The following is a 16,395-nucleotide window of genomic DNA, read 5'->3' as shown; positions in this document are numbered from 1 at the left end:
CTTTGGGCCTTTTCTTTGAGTGGTGGGTTGCTAACTTCCTACTTACCTCCTATTCACTCGGACATAATGGGAGATACTTGGAGACATAATGGATATATCGTCAAATCTCCTGAGCTTGTGTTTTTTCTTCCAAAAATTTTTGGCCTTTGAAGTAGTAACATGTAAAATCTCTATGAAAAATTTCACTCGTGTTTGAATTCAGGACAAATGGGCAAGTGAAAATTCACCTGTCCAGTATATTCTACAAACATTTTGGGATCAACAAAGGCCCTCAAGTGTGATGCCTTATCAGCAACTTGTGGTTGAAAATAGTAATGTGCCTCCATTTTATAAGGCTACCGTAGGCAACTGCCGAACACCTGCCCAAATGTGTCTCCGTCACTGCTCCCGAGGCTATTGAAAGTGTATGGAGGGATCTACAAAATTTTATTGCTTCTCTTACAGGCCTCAAATCATGGATTTTGTGGATCCAAGACCAGTTAATTTGAACACAATTTCAAGACAGTCAGGGCATAGCATTTACCAGCGAATCCAAGCCGGTGTAACAACATTGTGCACTACGATGCTCCAATCAACTTGTTGAAAAGAGTCCATGACGTGATCCAAATTCCAACTGATCCACCTGGGCATCAGCTTCCCTTATCAACTGGCCATTGTTCCTTTAGGATTCCAATTTTCTTTCATAATTGAGGGTCCAAACAATGAACCCCAAGTCCATCTTGGTTCATATGTCCTTTTCCTTATGGGCAGAGCCGAAAAATTCTGCATTCGAGGGCCTTGAATTTTGATTTTAGAATTAAAATTCGAGGGACAAAATTTCACCTCAAACTAGAAGTGGTGGAATGAAAACTTCACTTCTAATTTCCCTTTGAGTTTGATATTCTAGAATTTTGATTGTAGAATTGAAAATGACGTGTTCGACAAAACATGAATTAAAAAATTATATAATTGATGGATTAAAACCTTCATGAGAAGTGTCCTAAAGAGAGATGAAAAATTCTAAAATTTTGTAACCATAATTCCGCCTCTGATGATAAAATCACAGTTCTACAATTTTGGTTCAAGAATGAGCCTATAATTGTGGAGTCAAAATTATTTGTTTGACAACCCAATTCCCATTTCATCAAAAATGATAATTTAATATAGTATCAAACTTTTAAGAAGCACCTTTATGTAAATGAAAACTGCCATGAAGTTTCAATATGAAAATAAACACTTTTTATGGGCCTGTGTGGCCAATTGCCCACACCATGCCCGTCTGCCACCCCTACCTCTCCCCTCAAGTTCGCCATTTCACTTTCTACTGAATCCAACGCGAATTGGCCCTCGAAAAGAATCCTACTTTGGCATCTTTAGCATGTTCGTTCCCTACTTTCAGTTTTGTTCCCGAATCCCGACCTATTCCTGTTTTTGTGCTCATATTCGATAGAAGTTTTCTTAGTCTTGAATAATTCACCTTTATCATAAGCTTGAAGAACTCGAAGTCAGGCTAAGATTGCTGTCCTTATCCCTCTTCGTTCGAGAAGTATTTTCAGTAAGTTCTCAGATTCTCTTGTCTTTCTAATTTGATGGCTGCGGAGAATGATTGAGAATATTCTACAATTTGCCCCACGAGCAATTACTAAAGGAATCAATACTTTTTTCTTTCTCTGATTGACAAGTAGCAGCTGGTGCATGAACGAATTGAATCATTAATACGTTTAAATTTTGTAAGTTTGTTACGTGTATATATTAACAAAAACGAGCTGAAAATTAAAGCAACGTGTTGCAACATGCATCAAGAATGCTTTTCTTCTAAGACTTGTTTGTTCAACAAACCTTTTTGAGCTAGAATAAAACCATATTGCAATTAATACTACAAAATTCCGAATTGAGTGCAAAAAAGAAGCATAAATAGAATTGCGTTGGTGACCTGGACGAAGTTTTAGGAACGTTCCGAGCTTTTGGAACTCTTGCTTTGTGCAAAATGAGCCTTAGAATTTTAAAATCTTGGAGCTTTTGAACTTAGATATGTCATTTCATGGCAAAATCATGCAAAGCTAGTTTTTTCAAATTTTGCATCATGAATGAACATGCTCTGTTGATGCTCTGTTGTTATGTTGCCTGGGCTTTTTCCTTTGTACATGTTGTCCTCATAACGCTTGATGGCCAGTGCTCATTGAAGGAAACATATGGGGAACCAATCCTTAATGGAAACACATATTCTGCCTCGAGGCACCACATAGCTGGGCGGGCAGGCGGTGCGTAAAAAGTGTGTCATCCATTCAATTCCTCTGGGCGCTACTCTTCTAAAACTGCAAATAGTAAGAACACGACACTTGAAGGGTGTATTGCACCCTATGTAGGTCTTTGACGCAGCCCTAGACTCTGAAGCAGGAGGAATTTTGGTTTTTTCTTTTTTTCTTTTTTCTTTTTTTCTTTGGTGGTGGGGGAGATGAAGTTGGGTTTCTTTTCTGGGCCGATGGTTGTTAACATCCTGCTCACCCTATATACACATATTCATGAGTCATATACCTCTCTTTTTTTTTTTAGCCTAAATGATAACCTATTATGCATGATTATATAAAGTAGAAACAACTAGAGTGGGTATGAACAGGAGAAGAAATTTTGCTGGGACCATTTGGACCGAGCCTCTTAAAATGGAGAGATATTCTACCATCAAGTTGTAAGAACAAAGAGGAAGTCGCTGAAATATGCTCACTAGGAGTCCGTGGTCCTTGCAAAACGAACAGAACTTAAGCGGTTTGGGCACGGATGCCAATGGCTCATACATAATCTACAATAAGGATCCAAGTTCAAGAACTTGGGTGTGAATCATTATTTGAATAGAAAGATTCAATAAGAAAATTCAAACCTGATCAGCAAGTGGATGCAAATGCAGTATAGGTTCTTTTTTTTTTGGCATTTGATTGTCTCAGGTCTAAATGATCTTAGATCCTCAAGACCTGAGAACTATAGGCTTAAGATCAGTCGCTCACCCATTTCATATTAGATTATACCATGTCCTGGTGTAAAATGAAGATCATTAAAAAATATGGATATGAAGTGACATAAAATCCTTAGTTTGATGAACCATAGATTTTATGTGGATTGTTCTTTTGCTATTTTAGTAAAAACATCCGATATTATATCCACATGACATAGGGATGTCAATATATCCAATTTGAATAGGATATTCGACCGATTCGATAAAAAAAAATCAGATATGGAAAAAAATTTAATATTCGTTTAAGAAATCGAATCAGATTCGGATTTAATAAATGGCATCCGATCGGATTCGGATATACATAAATATCTGACCGGATTCATTTTTAGACAAATATCCTGTATCTAATGCTATTAGATTTTGAAAAATGGCAAAATCCGGTTCAAAATTTGGATTTAGATCGGATTCGGATTGTAAAATCAGATTTCAGATTCGGATATGACTTTTCTTTATTCGACTTCGAATCTGAATATGTGAATATCCGAAAAAGCGGATGATTAAGGATATATTCGATCCGTTGACATCCCTATATCCACATATCTTAGACCAAAGATGATAGCTGAATGCCCCTTAATGAATATGATGGGTGTTTGTTGTGTGAACGGGAGGAGTATTCTATCCTATCACCCAGAAGGAGACAAAACCCCCACCTTTCCCTCCATCCCCCCAAAGTATACGCCTTCTTTCAGTGCCCTCTTTTTATAGTATAGGAAGTTGATGCCCCAGGAATGCGAAGAAACTGACCACTTATCATACCCTTCCACATCCGTATGCCAACCCCCTCAGGGATAACTGATGGGTGTTTGACTTTCAAGAATATTCAAATCTTGATTATTCAGATGCAGTTTGGATTTTTTTTATTTAAATCCAAATCTAATCCTCGAAAATTAAATGCCAAAGTAGACATGTAACCGCTATATTTGACGTGAATTTGAACCCTCCACATCCTTATCTTCAAGGCTAGCAACTAAAAATTATGTTAATGCATCAAATCTGCACTATCGGCATTTGAAGGCAGCATAAGCTGTTCCAAACAAGGAAAGCAAGCCAAATTCAACCAACTATCGAGGCAGGAGGATAATAATCTGTTCAAACTTAAGGCATAGCGAGGACAACAAATCAAGGAAAGCCGAAATATAATACATATCTTGGAAGTCCAAAGTACTTATCCGTACATTTAACATGCACATGAAGAATCCATGCCAAAGCCAACATAAGCCTTCTAAGGAAACATGAGCCATGTAATGCATTGCATGGCAGTGTGTTTAATCGCATCCGCTTGATGCATTGTATTGGGTGGCCCATGATTGGACAGATCTCTAGCTGGCTAGACGATATCAGCTCCACACAGACACACACGTGTGTGTGTGTATTGGTGTTCCCCAATTTTACTTGTCCTAGCTAGTATTTCCTATTTCAAAATCATAAAAATAATTGGATGACAAACATCATGATAGATGTAACCTACATAGTTTAACAAACAAACACTGAGTTTTAAATCACACATCTCGGCAAAAGAAGGAAAAGCAAAAATATAAAAATTTCAACAATTCACAGGGCACCAAACCTTCACGGGTGAAGTACTGTATGATCTAAAGCTTGATTTTTATCAAGAATTGCGTTCAATCTATCCACACATACCACTAGATTATGCATAATTAATGAAGTTTGGATTGGGATACATGGGAAAACCACGCTTGATATATATTACGTCTGTTCCCCTCCTAATATCCACCTATTTAATTTAGAGTGGGAAAATAGGTGCAGAGAGGATAGCAGAGGAAGGAGGGCAAGAGGAGCAGCTTAGGCGAGGGAGAGAGGAAAATAAAGAATAAAAAAAGAGGGAAGGGAAGGGGTTGAAAGAAGCAGTCTCAAAAGTGAACGGGTCAAACTCATTCTTTATATTTTATTCTAGGTTTTAGCACTTCATAATAACCTCGATCTCTCTCCTCACTTTCTCATTAAGGGTCATTTAATAGGGGGAAATAAGAAGAGGGCCAATATAAGGAGTCCCATTGTCAGGATTATTCGGGGTCTAGTTTCCTCCATGTACATACATATGGAATACATACATACATACATACACACACATTGCATGTACATGTATGTATTGATGTGCCTTAAGTTTTGTTGTATCCCTGAGCTTCCACTCATAAAACCACCTTGTTAAGTGATCAAGTGACCAAAATATCATGTGGTATATGTACATTTATCTTAATAAATAAAACTTTTTTGGAACACATCACTTGGAAGTGCAACATCATGTTTTTAAGGCCCTACTTTTATTGTGTATTGACACTTGCAATGCACTAATAGACAATAACAGTAGGGCCTCAAAGTGGATAGCTTTATATAGTGCCGTCTCATCACTTTTTGTTAGGTTTTGACTTTTATTTTCATTAATTGCTTATGTATTTAATCTTTTATTGCAACCTATTTATTGTTGAAAACGACAATGCAAGAAGGGCGCAAATAGACATGTATATATATACTAGAGTATCATAGATTTTGAGGGTTGCATGCCTAGGTTTTTTTTTTTCTAATATTTTGAGTGCTAATAGTATATTTTAGGCTAACATAGTTTGTTTTTCTAGGATAACAGACAATGACAATAATACTTCCTATTTTCTGTTCTATGCTAGAAAATAAGCTAGTTTGAAAGACCATTTAAAAATATCAAACCAGATCTAAAGTTTTGATTGTTGAAATGACATATCTGATTTGTGTAGAGCAAGCATTTGTTTTGACGAAAATCTTTAAAAAAAATGAGTTTTTGGTTCATTTTTCAAAGTGCAAAATACCGATTTCTAATCCTAGCTGTTTTAGGGGAGAGATTTACTACTTTTATTTCAAGGAAGTTGAGGCTCAATTTTCAGCAAATTTTGTGGACGTGTAACATGTTTAAGTGTTGTACCCTCTAAAACTCAGAAAATTTTGTAAGGGTCTAGAGAGATATTGATATGAAAATTTACCTGTTTTTTGTTCACAAATAAATAGATGCAGGCCTAGCCTGGCCGAACAGGGCCTGCCAGGCTGGGATTGGCTGGCTAGGCCTGTGCTTGGCCATGCATGGGTTAATTTTTGAAGTGGTTAGGAAGCATGGTAGAGATTTTCATGTCGTAGCGTAAGTGTAGTACCGTTGTTGTGAACACCTGGTGCATGCTATTGGCAATTTGCGTATTGCATTATTGGTTGGGAAAGAGTATGTAAGTTGGGAACCATAATTACTGGGAAGACGCTTCAACCAAGAAAACAAGTGAGAAACATACAAGTGATAGGTCGAATCGAAATTTTGAGTTTTAATTGTTTGGTCACAAACCTCCTAGAGTTGGGAAGGGTCCTATTAGAGGGCTTTATGGGCCAATACTACTCATCGACACCCTCTTGAGGCGATGCCCTATTCCTCAATGATTTAATTTCAAACCTGTATACACTGTAAAGCAGAACGAATAGAAATCTTATCGCTTGACCTTGTTTGCAGGTACACTGGGCATGTCGAGCAAACCTTGAGCGATAAGATTCGAAGCTCGAGGAATTTTGGGTCTTTTGGCGATGCACAACAAATATGGCGACATTCCAGGCAAATTTTTGCCTGAGGCTAAAGTTGGAATGTATGCTTTCAAGATTGTTAGATCCTATGATTGTGTTGTGTTGAATGAATGGATGCATGTGAATGGATGATTATGAGATTAGTTTTGTTTTTCAAATTACTACACAATTTCATGTGCATGCTAGCAATTATAACTGCTTAGGACAGATGAGGTGTGATATCGAGTCGAGTATTTCCTCGACTCCGATTGTGCATTAGAAAACATCCTAGAATGATAATTGCATAAGATAGCCACGAGCCAATCACAAACCAAAACTACTCTCTGTGGTTCGGCTAAGTTTTGAAAGATGTGATTGATGTGTTTGACTGATGTAATGTCGTAATATGTTTTGTATGCATTACGGTGGGCATGATGCAATTGAATGAATTTGAAGAGTAGTTGTACCAGTAAAGTTATGATGGGTAGCTAATAATACTGACTATATGTGTAGCTCTCGTGTGGAGACATTTGGAGGTGTGGGTGCACTCGTGAAGTGAACCAACCTCATGTACTAGCCAGTTATTTTCTAAATGTATTTTTCCAATGATAAGTTAGACAGAATCATAGAGGTGAGACCAGTGGGTTATGACAATGTGTTTGGGAGATGTCCCACCCTCGCCACTCGTCTCATCTGCTCGGAGCATGGTGGTGGGGGGGGGTGCTGGCCATGGCCCTACCCAACGCATGGAAAAAAATATATATTTGAAAAATCAATTTTTTTTAGTTTGACCCCACCCGCCGCTCGTCTTGGCTCAACCCGTCGCTCACCGGCCCCGCCCTCTCTCTCGCTCCCTCCCTCCCTCCTGCTCTGGCCCACAACCACTGTACAGGCCTCTCTAGCTGTTGCTCGCTTGCTCGCTCTCTGCCCTGGCGCACAACCACAACACAGGCCTCTCTCGCACTCTCCCTCCCTGCCCTGGCCCACAACCACAACACAGGGGCCCTCTCTCTCACACCCTGGCTCTTTCTTGCTCACTCCCTCCGTGGCCCATAGCATAGGGGACTCGGAAGTCAGCAGATTGCGTCAACAAATCAGCATTTGCTCATCAGAAATCACCAGGTCCATATTCCATTGGCAATGGCATTTACCACACTTTTTTTTTTCTCTCTCATCCATCTTTCTCTCAGCTTTTTTTCCTCCCTTCATCTGCAGCCCTAGGTAGCCATTTGTGTCTTCTGCTGCTCACAGGTGAACATCTCTTTCTCTGTATCATTTAGTTATTGTGCTTCTGCTCTGCCTTTTCTTTGGGAGGATGCTTTTATTACTGTGACTGCAGTCTGCACCCTATTCTATTGCTTTTGATTCATTCTATCTTGGCAGTGCTGCTGTATTATCTTTAGCTTTGATTCAGAACTAAACAATCAAAATTGGTCGGACATAACCCCAATTTATTACTGTTATGCTTTTTACAGTGGAATATTAAACTTATCGATGATTGATATATATTAGGGTGGAATAATGCTATATATCTCCCCTGCTTCAAAATTGTTAGAAATTATATTATATAAACAACACAATGAGTAAAGATCCAATCTCTGTTTTTACCATTTACTGATTCCCTAAGTAGGTTGCTTAAAATTCAGGCTCAAATCCCTACTGTAGTGGTTCGAAGAAAAGCCACAATCAGTGTTTGAATTAAGGGTTTTTACATGTAATTCACCTTCATTCCTGTAATATATAATTATTAGGCAATAAGTATCTAGGGAGCAGGAACATAACCATATATGAATCTATCTGTGTGCTTTGTCAAAATATTGCAGTTTTTGTTCTTCCATTGTTTGTTTTGGATGTGCAGTATACAATCATGGTATGGACAAGTTTGTGTGTTTGAATATTCCTTTCCTATACTTGATAGCCATAGCTCATCTCATCAAAGTACCTCTTTCCCAGAATCCCAGGTGATTTCCTTCCATGCTTTAATGGAACTCATTGGCTTCTCTAGGAATTTTTGCAAAACAGTTCCTGAGGTTAATTACTATTGATGTATGGACAGAATATCAATATTAAATAGATAGTCATTCTTGTAAAAAATAACAAGGCCGATTCCATAAAAATGAAGTCTTGTTCTTTATTTTAAAAAGAAAAAAGTGTTTGTAGGTCCAAATTGGCCTATGGTTTTCCTTTTTTGGTACTCATTGAAACATTTTGGTAAACTAATCGTGTGGATGCGATCGCCATGCCTGACGCGATAAGCCACATCAAGAAAAAACATGTTTTCTTTAGTATATATCAGATTTTATAAGCCAAAAAGAGATCATTAATTTTAATGAATATTAATATGTAAACAATAAAAAAGCTTTTGTTTCTTATAGGTTCATAATCTTTTCAAGGTATGAGTTTCAACTGGGGAATTCTGAACCACTAGGATATCAATATTTTCTTCAAAAAAGAAGATTGTGCTGATGACAGTTTGCAGTTATATGAAACTACAGTCAAATTTTTACTATTGCTACTTGAATACCCTCAATTGAGGGACTAAGTTACAATGTGATAGATTGGTCTTGCTTTTCAGGTGGTTTGAACTTAATTTTGAGCTTGATCTGCATGTGCAATTTGGGTACTGTTCGTAGCTGGCTTAATTAGCAAGACTAGACACTCTGAAGAAAGCACACCAAGTCAGACATTTGTTTTGTAAGTTCTTCCTAATGGGCACATCTTCTTGAAAGCTTCTGCAGGGTGCCAATTTAGAATATGAATATCCTGCTATGCTTTAAAATTTGACAAGTACCCTAGCTTAGAATATGATCTTTCCCAGATAAAGTGTCAAATATAATCTAAAATGTTTAAATCTTATTGTATGTTTTCAGGTTTTTTGTGTTAGCTTATTGAGAAGATGATGACAAATATTCAAGATTATTAAAAAAAAAACAAGTTGTTGATCAGGAGGGAGAAAACCAAGGGGGGAGAAAACCAAAATGCTAGTTGTTCGAGTCCGAAAGCTCTTGATGTTGTTCTTTTTTACTCAGATTCTCCACCTTCTAAGTATTCAAAAATTGAAACTGCAGAAAGCATCGTGCACGTTCCAGGGTTGCGACGTCCTATATGTGAGATATCAATAAATGAGAGAGATGAAGTTAGGCGAGCATATATTAATTATCAGACATATCAGCACAAACTTTATAGATATCCAGTGTCAGGTCCTTCAAATCATCCTCGTCAATTTCAAGCTTCATGGTTTCAAAAATTTTCTTGGTTAGAATGTTCTCTCAAGACAGACAGTGCATATTGTTTGCCGTGTTATCTTTTCAGTACTCCAGATTCAAATGATAGTCCATTTATTAGTAAAGGATTCAGAGCTTGGAAGAGGGTGAGTGGTAATGAGAAAACATGTACATTTCATACTCATGAAGGGACACGTCAAAATTCACCTCATAATATGAATGTGCGAGCATTTAATGACTTAAATCATCAAAGCAAACACACAGATAAAATGATTGAAAAACAAAGTTCAGACCTTGTTCACAACAACCACTTGAGATTGAAGGCATCTGTAGATGCAGTTCATTGGTTAGCATTTCAAGCTTGTGCTTTAGAGGCCATGATGAAAGTTCAAGTTCATTAAATCTAGGTAACTTTATTGATCTCATTAAAACTTTAGCTAGTTATAATGACAGAGTTACATAACTTATCTTGGATAATGCCCCAAAGAATGCTAAATGTACATCACCAATAGTTCAGAAATTTTTTTTACATATTTTGTAAGTAAAGTGAGAGCCAAAATTATAAAAGAAATTGATGATGTCAAATATTGTATTATTATTGATGAAGCTCGAGATGAGTCCAAGAGAGAGCAAATGGTTGTTGTTCTTAGATTTGTTAATAAGCAAGGTCAAGTTGAAGAGCAATTTTTAGATATTGTGCATGTAAGGGATACTACAATAGTTACTTTGAAGAATGCAATTTGTACTTTGTTGTCTCAACATAATCTTAGCATTCAAGATATACGGGGTCAAGGATATGATGGTGCTAGTAATATGCGAAGTGAATGGAATGGATTGCAAGCACTAGTTTTGAATGAATGTCCTTATGTTAATTGTTTTCCTCATAGATTACAACTTGCACTTGTTGCAACTTCAAAAGAAGTTGACCATGTTCATAAATTTTTTGAACAGTTAACATATGTAATTAATATTGTTAGTGTAAGCAATAAACATAATGATGAATTGCATGAAGCTCAAGCAAAAGAATTTGCATTTAGAATTGCTACAGATTAACTTAAAACAGGAAGAGAACTTAATCAAATTGAATCACTACAGCGGCCTGGTGATACTAGATGAGGATCTCATTTTTTGTCTATGTGCATTTTAATAAAAATGTTTAATGCAACATGTGTAGTATTGGAAAATTTAAGAGATAATGAATCAACATATCAAATACGTGGTGAAGGTCTTTCAGCTTACGATATGATCACATCATTTGACTTTGTATTTATTTTACACTTGGCAAAACAAATTTTGGGACAGAGTGATAGTCTTTGTCAATCATTGTAAAGGCAAAGACAAAACATTTTAAATGCAATGGCTATAGTTTATATTTCAAAAAATTTCCTACAAGAATTTAAGGAGAATAGTTGAGATTCATTTATAGATACTATGAGAGCAGTTTGTATGACAGATGATATCCCTATTCCAAATATGGATGTTTAATATTTTGTTAGATGATCACGTTCTCGTCATGAATGTAATTTTATTATAGTGAGACATCATTAACATGTTGATATTTTTATTGCTGCCATTGCTTCTCAGCTGATAGAGTTGGATAGTAGATTTAAAGAAAATTCTATGGAAATGCTACGTTTGATGTCGACATTCAACCCTAGAGATCAATATGAGTCATTTAATGCATTAGATGCATACACTCTTGCAGAGAAGTTTTATCATGAAGATTTTCTAGACTCAGATCTTATGAGTTTAAATTATTAGTTGAGACATTATAAGAATGATATTGTTCAACATCAAAGTTTTCAAAATTTAGGTACACTATCAGATATATGTCAAACAATGGTATGTAGTAGAAAAAGTAAATGATATGCTTATGTCTACAGGTTGCTTAGTCTCATTCTAACGCTTCCTGTCTCCACTACAACCACAGAAGGACATTATCTGTTATGAAGCTTATTAAAACAAGGTTGCGCAACAAAATGGAGGATGAATTCTTTGTAGATTGTTTGTTTTTTTATATTGAGAAAGAAATTGCTCAAATGTTTGATTCCAATGATATTATTGATGCCTTTTACAAGATGAAAAGTGGTAGAACACAATTGCAATAAGTAAAGTATTTTGTTGCATCACTTTTATATTAATGTTTATCTGAGTCATTATTAGTTTCAATAATAAATGATGTAGTTTTTGTTTATATTTTATTGTGCAGGTGAATGAATGATGATATGTAACTATTTTCAATAAAAACATAAGCAAAAGCTGATTGTGTTACATAGAAAGAATACAAAACTTATTGTTTTAGGTAAGTAACATGTTTTGGTTTTGGAGTTTATAGATGTATTTGTTTGCTATATTTTGAGTTGTGATATTTGTATGTCCATCTTGTGCTCACTGCTCACACTTACGTCACTGCAATAGAAATAGAGCACCTTATCTGCTGAGGACAGATCACACTTTGTACTAATGACACAAACAATTATTAAATGTGCCGTAGGACAAGTCGCGCTTCACGTTCATGACGTGGGCAATTATATACAACATATGTTCACTTCTACTATACCGTGGTTTGCAAGTATTATCTAAAGTGTGTGAGTATATATATATATATATATATATAAATATATAAATATATAAAATAAAATAATATAATATAATATAGTTCGTTGGGCCGTTTGGCCTGCCCCTGAAAAAAATCCTAGCTCCGCCCCTAGGTGCAAGGCCTCAAGATATTGATGTGTGATGTGCTTGGAGCGTAGAGCTCCCGCATTCCCAACCTAGGTGTCATAGGGATGGCTGAGCAACTCTCCTTGGAATTCACACACCATGGATGAGTGCTCTACCGCTGCATGGTGAACGGATCCTTATCGTTTTGGGCAACTACTATGGTTGTCTCCCTATTGTAAGTCGCCCGTGGCGTGTACGTGCCTGTGTTTGCACCCACATGAACTGTCAGTTCACTAAAGCTAATGTAAATGAAATGATTGAAAATGAAAAGAATGTAAATGAAGTGTATGTAAATGAAGTGAATATACATGAAGTGAATGTGATAATTAAATGTGTTAATTGTGGCCATTGAGTAGTCTTTACATGTCGTGTTATAGGTATGGGGGTTCCATGACAAGTCATATGACTACATGCTCCTATCATGACATGATAGTGTTTTATTTTCGTATTTGTTATATCCCAAATTTGAGCCATTAACTTAGAGGGTTAGGGATTTATCTGGTTTGTTACCATACTGCGAAGGCTAAGCCTTCTGTTGTTTACTTTTTTAGGTTTTGGCTAACCTGGGGCAGGAAGTTGATGAGATGGCTCAATTCACATCATACTGTGGAGATTTTGGGTCTATTGTAGTGTCGGTGCGTCATGTTTAGGACTCTTTGATGTCATATTTTTGTTAGGCATCAATGTTGTGGTTTTGGGGTATTTTTATCATATGTGTTATTAAGAAATATGAAGTGTTTTTGTATGAACGAAATTTATTATATAATGGAAAGTTTGCCCCATTGTCATGATTTGCATATCTCCTTTCCTTTTGAATCGTTGAGTCGTAGCACCTCAAATTTATGTTTTAACAAAAAGAAAAAGAGTTATTTGAGGGTCAAAGTGTTAGGGTGTGATACCTTTGATAGTAAGTATTGTATACATAATATATATATATATATATATATATATATATATATATATATATATATATATATATATATATATATTGCAAGTGGTGTCATAGTACATGAAACTTCCATTTGGTGGTCTCATATAGATCGGCATTTATGTATGTGCATGATGGCCATGATGTCCATGTTTTTCAGGTTCTTATTTTGACTATATCTTATAAGAAAGATTGCATACATGATAATGACACATACATATATGATGATGACTTTCTTTGCATGTTCTTGCTACAGGTTTTCTATATGTATGCACATCTGCACTAATTTTTCTCTCAAAACTGAATCACCATTGCTTGTTGGCTCCAATGAGCTTTCCAAAATACCAAACCCCTAAAAAATAAGAGAAAAAAATAAAGTCATGACACCTACAAATAATGAATAGGTACAAAATGATATGAGTAACAGTAGGCTTTTCTGGATGGCAATGACCATGGCCTTGTATGTTGTCATTGGTGGAGCTAGTAGGGCCCACTTTCTCTGAAACCAAACCCTTGATCTTAAGGGAAATAGAGTGAAAGAGATGTACAAATATACATGTGATCTTACACACACACACATACACACAATCAAGAGAGAGAAACCCACTAGAGTTTTGGTCGATGTCATGCCGCTAGTGGGATTGCTGGTCACCGAAGATGTCTGCTGCCTTTCTAGCCGAACCTAAAATGTCAAAAAAGTGAAGGAATAGAGATCACAAAAAAAAGCAGGTTAGATAGAGACAAAAATCGCTTCTAATCTGTAGCCATTGAGTTGCCATGGTGGTGTCATGCCGCTAGTGGGCTTGCTGGTTGCCAAAGATGGCTGCCGCCTTTATAGCCAAACCTAAAATGTCAAAAAAGTGAAGGAATAGAGAAAAAAAAAACATTTGGTTATAGAGAGTCAAAAATCGTTTCCAGTTGGTGGCCGTCGAGTGGTGTCATGCCGCTAGTGGATGTGCTGGTTGCCAAAGACAGCTGCTGCCTTTCTAACCAAACCTAAAATGTAAAAAAAGTGAAGGAATAGAGATTACAAAGAAGTAGTTGGTGGCCATCGAGTTGCCATGGTGGTTTGCCGCTATCAAAGATGTCAGTGGCTGGCTGGAGATGGGTGATGGCTGTGGCAGGTCGGTCGAAGGCGAACTGGTGAAGAAGAGAATGAGAGATTAGAGAACATGGAAGAGAAATGGAAGATTGGGTCGACAAGGGGCTTTAGGTGATTTTATAAATTTTTTTGAATCTGCCCATTAGTAGAATTGTATATAATTGGGATAGTTTGCCTCCATGGAGTTCCTATGAAGATTATTTCTAATCAAGACCTTCAATTTACATCAAGGTTTTGGAGACAACTATAGAAGACACTAGGAACAAATTTGAAGTTTAGCATGACTTTCCACCCACATATAGATGGCTAATTAGAGAGAACTATTCAAACTAGAAGATATGCTGCTGTCATGTGCATTGGAGTGGGGAGGTGACTTGGACACGTATGTCAATTTACGGAGTTCACCCACAACAACAGTTTCCATGTAAGCATTGGCATGGCATTATTTGAGACATTATATGGAACACCATGCATATCCCTATTTTGCTGGGATGAAGTTTGAGCTAGAGCTGTCAAGAACCCACTCGTCTTGCAACATGATACAAATCAAGTCAAATTGATTCGCAAGTGGCTGTTTGCAGCCCAATGCCGACAAAAGAGTTATGCATAATAGAAGCACAAAGAAATCAGCTTTGAAGTTTATGACCATGTTTTTGTTTGTGTTTTGCCTATAAAGAACATGTTGGGTTTCAGCAGGAAAGGGGAGTTGAGTCCTCATTTCATGCGGCTGTTTGACATTTTAGAACGAGTTGGTGAAACAGCCTATCAAATTGCATTACCTCCTCAATATGATCATATTTAAAGTGTGTTGCATGTGTTGATGCTTCATAAGTATGTACCATATCCATCACATATTATTCAGCATGAAGAAATCATCTTACAAAAAGATTTGACATACAAACAACAATCGATGGAAATACTAGATCGCATGGAAAGAACATTGAAGAAGAAGACAAAAACATCAGTTAAAGTGTGTTAGTTACTTAACCACAGACTCCCCGAAGGATCCTTACATCGAACCCTCACCACAGCTCCCTTTCACTCGAAGAACAGAAAGGACAAAGAGTGAAAGAGGGGAATTGTAAGAGATTCACTTAAATCTGACAATGAAAGGGCAAATCACCACTCCAGCTCTTGTTCTGATGAATAAATGAAGTTGGAGGTGATTTATCTTGCCAAATCGGAGATTACACCTCACAAACTTGATCCCTAAATGCATGTGCTAGGAGAGAGACATTAAGGAGGAGATGCAGAAAGAAACTAAGTTGGAAACCATAGAAGAGGGGAGGAAGTGGAGAGAGTTGGAGAAGGCACACCAAAGATGAAGAAATCGTCCTCCCCAACAAAAGAGAATGGAAATACAAGAAAGTGGAGGGGGGAGGAATGGAAAATAAAAAAAATTAAAATCTATGAATGTAAATTGATTTAGAAAATCACCGTGAATTCTTCTTTATGGTTAGCTCGAAAGTCCGTTGATTTTGCTCCCTTTGAAACCTTGATATTGATTGAAAAATCCATTGAATTTGGTTTTAAAATCTTTGAGAAACACTTGAAAACTTTTAGGAAATTCTTGAAATTTGACTTCAAAGTATTGAAAAACTAATCTTGAATTAAAATGTATTGATTTAGGAATTAACTGAGGATCTTTTGAAAATTCTGAAAACTTTGAAATATTTGTAATTAATGTCCAAATTTTTTGAGATTCCCTACAATTAACATAGTAAGCGGCAAAATAGCCAATTGGCCAAATGAAAAATTTAGGTGTTCACAAATGGCAATAGAAATGCTAGGATCATGGGAAATAGATAAGTCTGGCCACCAAAAGAATAAACAGAAATACTTGGACATAAAGGATAGAGAAACACATTTGACTCAAAGAAAAACAATTTTTTTGATCAAAGGA

This window comes from Nymphaea colorata, chromosome 5 (assembly GCF_008831285.2).
Source record: "Nymphaea colorata isolate Beijing-Zhang1983 chromosome 5, ASM883128v2, whole genome shotgun sequence".
Classification (NCBI taxonomy): Eukaryota; Viridiplantae; Streptophyta; class Magnoliopsida; order Nymphaeales; family Nymphaeaceae; genus Nymphaea; species Nymphaea colorata.
This window is presented reverse-complemented; position numbering follows the sequence as displayed.